Genomic DNA, 7,311 nt, shown 5'->3' with positions numbered 1-7,311 from the left:
CTATCCCTGTTTGCAGATGATGTGATCCTATACATAGAAAATCCCAGAGAATCTACAAGAAAAGTTATTGGAACTAATAGAAGGACTTAGCAAAATGGCGGGGTACAAGATTAATATACAAAAATCAGCCAGATTCCTCTACACTGGAGACCTTGTGGTGCAGTGGTTTAAGAGCTGGATGCTGTCTTAGTCATTTAGGGCTGCTATAACAGAAATATCACAAGTGGATGATTTTAACAAAGAGAAACTTATTTTCTCACAGTCTAGTAGGCTAGAAGTCCAAATTCAAGGTGCTGGCTCGAGGGGAATGCTTTCTCTCTCTGTCAGCTCTCAGGGAAGGTCCTTGTCATCAATCGTCCCTTGTACTGGGAGCTTCTCTGCACAGGAATCCCGGGTGCAAGCGACATGCTCTGCTCCTGGTGCTGCTTTCTTGGTTATATGAGGTCCCCATGTCTCTCTGCTCACTTCTCTTTTATATCTCAAAAGAGATTGACTCAAGACACAATCCAGTTTTGTAGATTGAGTCCTGCCTCATTAATATACCTGCTGCTAATCTCATCTCATCAACGTCATAGAGATATGATTTACAACACATAGGAAAATCACATCTGATGACAAAATGGTGGAAAATCACACAATACTGGAAATCATGGCCTAACCAAATTGATACACATATTTTTTGGGGACACAATTCAATCCATGACAGCTGCTAACCAAAAGATCAGCAGTTTGAATCCACCAACTGCTCCTTGGAAACCCTGTGGGGTGGTTCTACTCTGTCCTGTAGGGTTGGTATGAGTCAGAATTGATTCAATGGCAATGGGTTTGGTCCTCTACATGAACCAAGAGAACTCCAAAAAGGAAATCAGGAAAACAATACCATTTACAGTAGCCCCCAAAAGATAAAATAACCTAACCAGGGATGTAAAAGACTTATACAAAGAAAACTACAAAACACTACTGCAAGAAACCAAAAGAGACTTGCATAAATGGAAAAACATACCATGCTCATGGATAGGAAGACTTAACATTGTGAAAATGACAATACTACCCAAGGCTGGCTACAGATATAATGCAATCCCAATCCAAATTCCAACAACATACTTTAAAAAAAAAAACTAATCACCAACTTTATATGGAAAGGAAAGAGGCCCTGGGTAAGCAAAGCATTATGAAAGAAGAAAAACAAAGTAGGAGGCCTCACATTCCCCAATCTCAGAACCTACTATACAGCCTTGGTAGTCAAAACAGCCTCATATTGGTACAATAGACACATAGACCAATGGAACAGAATTGAGAACACAGAAATGAGTCTATCCACCTATGGACAGCTAATCTTTGACAAAGTATCAAAATCCATTAAATGGGGAAGAGATAGTCTCTTTAACAAATGGTGCTGACAAAACTGGATATCCATTTGCAGAAAAATGAAACAGGATTCATACCTCACACCATACACAAAAACTTACTCAAGATTGATCAAAGACCTAAATGTAAAACCAAACCCATAAAGATCATAGAAGAAAAAATAGGGGCAAATCTAGAAGCCCTAATTTATGGCATAAATAGATTATCAAACATAATTAAAAAAACACAAACCGCAGAAAATAAACTAGACAAATGGGACTCCTGAAAACCAAATATTTATGATCACCAAAGACTTTTCCGAAAGAGTAAAAAGAGAGCCCACAGACTGGGAAAAAAATTTTTGGCTATGACATATCTGACAAGGGTCTAAACTCTAAAATTTCTAGAAAACTCCAACAACTCAACTACAAAGAGACAAACAACCCAATTAAAAAATGAGCAGAGAACATGAAGAGACACTTCACTAAAGAAGACATCCAGTCAGCCAGCAAATACGTGAAGAAATGCTCACAATCATTAGCCATTAAAAAACCAAAAAAACCAAACCCTTTGCCATCGAGTCAATTCTGACTCATTAGCCATTGGAGAGATGCATATCAAAACTACAACGAGATACCATCTCTCACTGGTAATAATGACACTGATCAAAAAACAGAAAACAAATGCTGGAGAGGCTGTGAGGAGATTGAAACTCTCATACACTGCTGGTGGGAATGTAAAATGGTACAAACACTAAGGAAAATGATATTATGGTGCTTCCTTAAAAAGCTAGAAATAGAAATGCCAGATGATCCAGCAATCCCACTACTATGCATATATACTAGAGAAATAAGAACTGTGACATGAATAGACATATGGACATCTCTGTTCACTGCAGCATTATTTACAATAGCAAAATGATAGAAACAGCCTAGGTGCCCATCAATGGGTGAATGACTAAAGAAATTGTGGTGCAAGGAAGACACTGAAAGGTACACAAGCGTAAACGGCAACAACGGTAAGTAGTAATACATATTCAATCCTGCAACAACAGTAATAATAATGAACAACAGTGTATGAGTGGATACTTAGGTAGATATGTAAGCTGAAAAGGGGTGGGAGGGCATATGGAAGTACACTCATGTACATGTGTACGTGCTGCAAATATAACCACGAATGCAATAGTTCGTGCAGTGAACACAGTCATGAAAACTTCTTAGCCATAACCATAAACCTCCTGGGACTGAGATACTGGGTTGAGGGCTAGGGGTCATAATCTCGGGGGACATCTAGGTCAATTGGCATATCATTTTCCTTATAGACAATGTTCTACAACCTACTTTGGTGAGTAGTGACTGGGGTCTTAAAAGCTTGTGAGTGGTCACCTAAGATACAGCAATTGCTCTCTTCCCATCCAGAGCAAAGAAGAGTGAAGAAAATGAAAGACTCAAGGAAACAACTAGTCCAAAGTACTAACGGACCCCGTGAACCATGACCACCACTAGCCAGAAGAATTAGATGGTGCCCGGCTACTACCATCAACCACTCTGATCAGGACCGAAATAGTAGGTCATGGGTAGAGGGGAAGAGAAATGTAGAACAAAACTAAAACTCATAAATAAGACCAGACTTACTGGGCTGATAGAGACTAGTGGAACCCCCAAGACTATGGCCCTTAGACACCCTTCAAACTTGGAATTGAAATCATTCCTGGAGATCACATTATAGTCATACAATAAAAAAGAAAACAAAACTAAACCATTGCCGTCAAGTTGATTCCGACTCATAGCGACCGTATACATAGACATACAATAGACAGGCCTATAAAATCAACAATTACACCAATGAGGAATGTACACCTCAGAACGATTAACTATACGCGACCTAAAGAGCAGCATTTTCCCAAAATCAAAGTTTAGAAGGATGGTAGGGGCAGAAAAGCTGGGCGAATGGACACAGGGAACTGAGGGAGGAAGGATGAGAGTGCCGACATGCTCAGAGGTTTGCAACCAATGTCACAAAACAAGCTATGTATAAATTGCTGAATTGGAAACTAATTTGCTCCGTAAACAGTCACCTAAACAACAATAAAATCTTAAAAAAAAATTATGTCCTCTCATTTTGGAGTGCAAGTCTCAACACGTGTCTATTATGTCAAGCTTGGTATTAGGTTGTTGAAAACATCTATTGTTGTTGCTGCTGGTTGCTGACTTATGGCAGCCCCATGTGGGAAAGGTAGAACTGCTTCATAGGGTTTTCAAGCCTGCCACCTTTTGGAAGCAGATCACCAGGCCTTACTTCCAAGGTGCCTCTGGGTGAATTCAAACCGCCAATCTTGTGCTACGTAATCAAGTGCTTAACTGTTTTGCACCGCCGAGGGACCTGAAAACATCTATACACTAATTATCGAGAATGGGAGGCTAAGCCAACATGGTGCCCTAGATAGACACACCATGCCATCTCTCTGCAGCAAAGTCACCCCCAAGCTAAATAAAACAGATACAAATATCAATCCTGGAACCCTAAGCATCAAATGAAGGGATAAAGAACTAGATCAAACACTGAATGGAAGAAGAAACAGAACGAAAACACGGAATGAAGAGAGATACCGAACGCGGGTCTCCTGCTAACTAACATGACACAACATTGCCATCTGGGAGAATAGCCAGCAAGGACCCTGGACAGGGCGTATGGGAAGCCAGCTTCACAAAGCTCTCAACAAGAGACAGAACACCCAGTAACCGGAGACACACACTTTCCCACCCTTCACCCTTCACCCATACGCCACCCCCACCCTCACCCCTTCCTGATGGGCCATGCAGAGCTACCTGCCCACTGCCAGGCTGAGCCTGCCCTGCTCCCACCCTCTGGCCTCTGCTGAGCCATTTTTTCCTCTTTTTTCCCATTTCTTCCTTTTCTTTCTCCTTCTCACCTAGCCTTGTATGCCACACTCACCCTTTCCCCATGGGCCATACCACATTGCTTGGCTAGAGAGCAACGGGCCCTATGTCACCCTGGGTCAAAACCACCCCCACCTGCTGGCTCCAGCAGGACCGTTTTTTTCTTTCCCTTTCTTCCTTTTCTTTCTCCCTCCCACCTAGCCCTGAATGCCACTCTTGCCCCTTCCACACAGGCCATGCTGTGCACTCAGAGAGCTACTGGCCCACTGTCACCCCAGGTCACTCCCGGTCCCACTAGCTGGCTCTTGCCACGCCATTTTAAAAAATTTTATTTTCCTTTCTTCCTTTTCTTTCTCCCTCCCACCTAGCCCTGTATGCCACCTTCACCCCTTCCCCATGGGCCATCCCGTGCCATGAGGCCAGAAAGCTACAAGCCCACCATCACCCTGGTCTACCTTGCCCCCACCCCCTGGCTCCTGCCTCACCATTTTTTCCCTTTTTCTCCTTTTCTTCTCCCTCCTACCTAGCCCTGTACCCTTTTACCCCTTCCCACTTTGGCTAGAGGGCCACTGACCCACTGCCAGCCTGGGTCCACGCACCCCCACCCACTGGCACCTGCTGTGCTTTTTTTTTTCTCTTCTTTTTTCCCCCTTTCTTCCTTTTCTTTCTCCCTCCTACCTAGTCCCGTGTGCTACTTCCTCCTCTTCGTGCTGGGCCATGCTGTACTGTTGTCGCTAGAAAGCCACCAGCCTGCCACTTTCTACTTCCTACCTAGCCCTGTACACCATCTTCCTCCTGTTCCCACTGCTCCCCAGGTCCACCCTGCCTCCACTCACCAGCTACTCTTATTTTTCCTTTTCTCTTTTTTATTGTGCTTTAGATGAAGGTTTACGGAATAGATTCTCATTAAGCAGTTAGTACATATGTTGTTTTATGACAATGGTTAACAACCCCACGACATGGCAACACTGTCCCTTCTCAACCTTGGGTTCCCTATCACCAGCTTTCCTGTCCCCTCCTGCCTTCTAGTCTTTGTCCCTTGACTGTTGTGCCCCATTAGTCTTGTTTTGTTTTATGGGGCTGTCTGATCTTTGGCTGAATGGTGAACCTCGGGAGTGACTTCACCACTGAGCTAAAAGGGTGTTCGGGGGCCATACTCTCGGGGTTTCTCCAGCCTCTGTCAGGCCAGTAAGTTTGGTCTTTTTTTTAATGAGTTAGAATTTTGTTCTACGTTTTTCTCCAGCTCTGTCCAGGACCCTCTGTTGTGATCTCTGTCAGAGCAGTCAGTGGTGGTAGCCAGAAACCATCTAGTTGTACTGGACTCAGTCTGGTGGAGACCATGGTAGTGGTGGTCCATTAGTCCTTTGGACTAATCTTTCCCTTGTGTCTTGTTTTCTTCATTCTCTTTCTCTTTTCTTTTCTTTCTTCCCCCCACCTAGCTCTGTATGCCTTTCTTCCCCTCCCACCAGACTTTGACGTGATACCATGACTACAGCATCCCCCATACTAGGCCTGCACTGCCCCGCCCCTTTCACCACTCAAGCAGCTGCCAAATGGTGGAAAGCGAGCCCATACCACTCCCCGTCTGACACCTTTGCCTATCTGTTGAGTGGCTGTGAACACTCCCACACCGCTGGACCAACACCGGGAGGCAGACAGTGCCTGCCTAGTCCACCTTCAGCCACCTCACTAAACCAGTGTACAGCGAGGTGGGCTTGCCCTGCCTGCTGCTGCCCTGCCCACTTGGACAAGGTGGTGAGAGCTATTGTGCCCGCAGGTAAGGAAGCAGCAAATCATGCCTGGCCTGCCTGCCCTAGCACATCAAAACAAAACAAAGAAGTGGATGAAGCTAATGAACCTACAATCAATAAATAAAATAATACCTTAATGTCTTGGAGACAGCAGAAAATATCAAAACATTTTAAAAAGCAGGACAAGATGGCTCCAACAAGTACCAAAACAAAGAATCAGATGACTTTCCAGTAGAAGAAAAGGCAGTGAAACTACCTGATATGGAATTCAAAAGACTAATATTTAGCACTATCCAAGAGATTAGGAAAGAGATGAAGGAAAATACAGACAAAACAAAACAAAACAAAATAGACAAAATCATGGAAAACACAGACAAAACCATTGAGAACAGTGAAAAATCAAGGAAAACACAGAGAAAGCAATAGAAGAATTCAGGAAAATAGTACAAGAACAAAATGTCAAAATAAATATACAATGAGAAATTATACAAAAACATCAACTAGAAATCCAAAAGATAAACAACAAAATTTCAGAAATGGACTACTGAATAGAATTATTGAGAATAGTGCATTAATAATTCCCGCTATAATTGTGGATTTATCAATTTTTGTTAATATATTTTGAGGTCATTTATTAGGTATTTCCAAGTACAATATTGTTTCATCTTCCTGTGAACTGTTCCATTTATCATTATGCAGTGATTCTTTTTATCCCTTCTGGTAATTTTTGGTTTAAAGACCATTTTTATCTGACATTACTTTAGCTATTCCAGCTTTATGTTATTTGCCTGGCATTTCTATTCCTATTATTTGCTTTCTCCCCTTCCTCCACCACAATTCTTTTACTTTAAGTCTTACCATGTTCTTATATTTTAGGAGAGTCTTTTGTAAACTGAATGTGGTTGGATACTTTAAAAAATCCAATTTGGTGATCTCTTTTTTTAACTCAACATTTATTGTGATTACTGATACATTAGAATTTATTTCTACCATTTTGTTTTGTATTTTCTATTTATTTATTTTTTCCCTTCTTTTTCATTCTCCTTTCCTACCTTCTTTTTTACTTTATCAAGTTTTCCTTCCTTTTCTGCTCTCTATTGCCTGGAAATTATGTGTTCTATTTCTACTCTTTATTTATTTTTTGAATTGTGCTTCAGGTGAAAGTTAACAGCTCAAGTTAATTTCTCAAACAAAAATTTATACACATATTGTTATGTGGCCCTATTGCAATCCCTATAACATGACAGCACACTCCCCCTTTCCACCCCAGATTTCCTGCATCCATTCAACCAGCTCCTATCCCTTTTTGCCTT

This window comes from Trichechus manatus, unplaced genomic scaffold (assembly GCF_000243295.1).
Source record: "Trichechus manatus latirostris isolate Lorelei unplaced genomic scaffold, TriManLat1.0 scaffold00179, whole genome shotgun sequence".
NCBI classification, from domain to species: Eukaryota; Metazoa; Chordata; class Mammalia; order Sirenia; family Trichechidae; genus Trichechus; species Trichechus manatus.
The sequence above is the reverse complement of the archived record's forward strand: the minus strand, read 5'-3'. Positions refer to the sequence as shown.